Raw genomic sequence first — 1,869 nt, 5'->3', positions numbered from 1 at the left:
AATTCTTGAAGGCAATAAACGACTGAAGCTAAAAGTAAGCTGGAGATGCGGGGTATCGATCCCCGTACCTCTCACATGCTAAGCGAGCGCTCTACCACTTGAGCTACATCCCCTGTGATCATAAACAAGTGGTTGGCCGGGTCTGTTGTAAAATTCGCTGCCAACACGCGCGGCAAATCACGAACGTTTGCGTCGGGAAATTGTCTCAATTCTCTGGTATAGGTAACGTTGCCTGAAGTTTTGCCAGCGGTGGGATCGTGTGTACGAATCAAATAATGATTATGCACAATCACTATATGTTCTGTCATCGCTGTTGCTGTTGGCGAATCACTCATCCCATAGGTGCGAGGGACGTGTCTCTGTTACCAGTGTGTTGCAGCTATCATTGGTCTTTCTCATGCGTGGAATGAATTAAATGTTCGTTCTCATTTCTGTTTACTTAGCAAACTATCAATACATATAGATACGCATGATATGAATTAATGGGTTAAATACTCGAGTTAATTTTAGTTCCGTTGCTGTACACTCGAGGCGCGGAGACACCACAATGGCGGACAGTAATAGAGAGACGACCCAGCATGACCGCCCAGGGGTCATGCTGGTCGTGAACAGCACTCACCCACATACACATGGACATACATATTCTTTTTATCTCACTCATTCGTCTGTAATAGCTGATGTTTGTGACTGATCTCTTATGCTTGTGTTTGGTGGTATTTCAACAATATACACTAAATTCTTGAAGGCAATGAACAACTATAGCTAAATGTAAGTTGGAGATGCGGGGTATCGATCCCCGTACCTCTCACATGCTAAGCGAGCGCTCTACCACTTGAGCTACATCCCCTGTGGTAAAGTGCGAGTTCACCAACCTGGACAAGCGAGACGTTTTCCTCCCGCAAACGTTTGTGATTCGCCGCACGTGTTGGCAGCGAAGCCCACAACAGACACGGCCAACCACTCACTTGTTACCACAGGGGATGTAGCTCAAGTGGTAGAGCGCTCGCTTAGCATGTGAGAGGTACGGGGATCGATACCCCGCATCTCCAGCTTATTTTTAGCTTCAGTTGTTGATTGCCTTAAAGATTATGTTGTAAATATATGGTATGTTTTTTTTTAGTATTTAGGAACTTCGCTTGGTAAGGTTGGCATAGAGTTGCCAGTTACATTGCAAAGATTAAAGGTCGGTTTTAATGAATAATCACGCCTCTTGTCTTCTCAGTTTTCACTTTACAATGGGCTTGATGGTTTAACTCGTAAATATGCAATGTTTGATGATTAACGAAAACATTTTATTAATCGTCCTGGTGACATTCTCTCTATTGTTGTCACTCTCTTTCCTTTGACTCTCTCGTTTGTTCTCTCAGTCGGCTTACTTAGAGTAAATGCTTCCACCTCACAAACGCATGAACGGCGTTAAGGAAAGCTTTTAAGAACAGTTTATTCGGTGGAAATGAAGCACAAGTTCACTCATTCGACATGCATATATATACATAAGTATACATATGTATATATTTATATATTTACATATATATACTTATATGTACGTATATATGCATATAGATATTTACATATATATATATATGTTACCCCAATGCCCAAGGACCCGTTAATCTTCACCTACATAGGCCCATATCAATTACACCGATATTATCTAAGATTTTTAACCTTTGCTGGTCAATCGTCTTTTTGTATATTTGATACCGTTTCTTTCAGATTTAGAAAGGGACTCGGCTGTAATGATGCATTGCTTGTACTGGTGCATGAATTGCAATCTGCTTTAGATGAGGGTCATGAGTCAAGGTTGTTTCTCTGGATTTTAGTGCAGCTTTTGACACTTAATTATATTTTATTTTAAAGTTGCAGTCT

The 1,869-nt window shown here is 41.1% G+C and overlaps 3 non-coding genes across 3 annotated transcripts; 1 reads left to right on the top strand and 2 right to left on the bottom strand.

Annotated features, from left to right (window-relative positions):
- Positions 1–40: 40 nt before the first annotated feature.
- Positions 41–113, bottom strand: TRNAA-AGC (transfer RNA alanine (anticodon AGC)). The gene has a single exon. It is a non-coding gene; the product is annotated as a tRNA-Ala (tRNA).
- A 661-nt stretch (positions 114–774) lies between these two features.
- Positions 775–847, bottom strand: TRNAA-AGC (transfer RNA alanine (anticodon AGC)). Its single transcript has one exon. It is a non-coding gene; the product is annotated as a tRNA-Ala (tRNA).
- Positions 848–976: 129 nt separating this feature from the next.
- On the top strand, positions 977–1,049 carry TRNAA-AGC (transfer RNA alanine (anticodon AGC)). Its single transcript has one exon. It is a non-coding gene; the product is annotated as a tRNA-Ala (tRNA).
- Positions 1,050–1,869: the final 820 nt, after the last annotated feature.

The sequence above is a fragment of the Penaeus vannamei genome, chromosome 3 (genome assembly GCF_042767895.1).
Source record: "Penaeus vannamei isolate JL-2024 chromosome 3, ASM4276789v1, whole genome shotgun sequence".
In the NCBI taxonomy this organism is placed as follows: Eukaryota; Metazoa; Arthropoda; class Malacostraca; order Decapoda; family Penaeidae; genus Penaeus; species Penaeus vannamei.
Note: the sequence above shows the minus strand (reverse complement) of the source record. Positions and strands in the feature narration are given on the sequence as shown.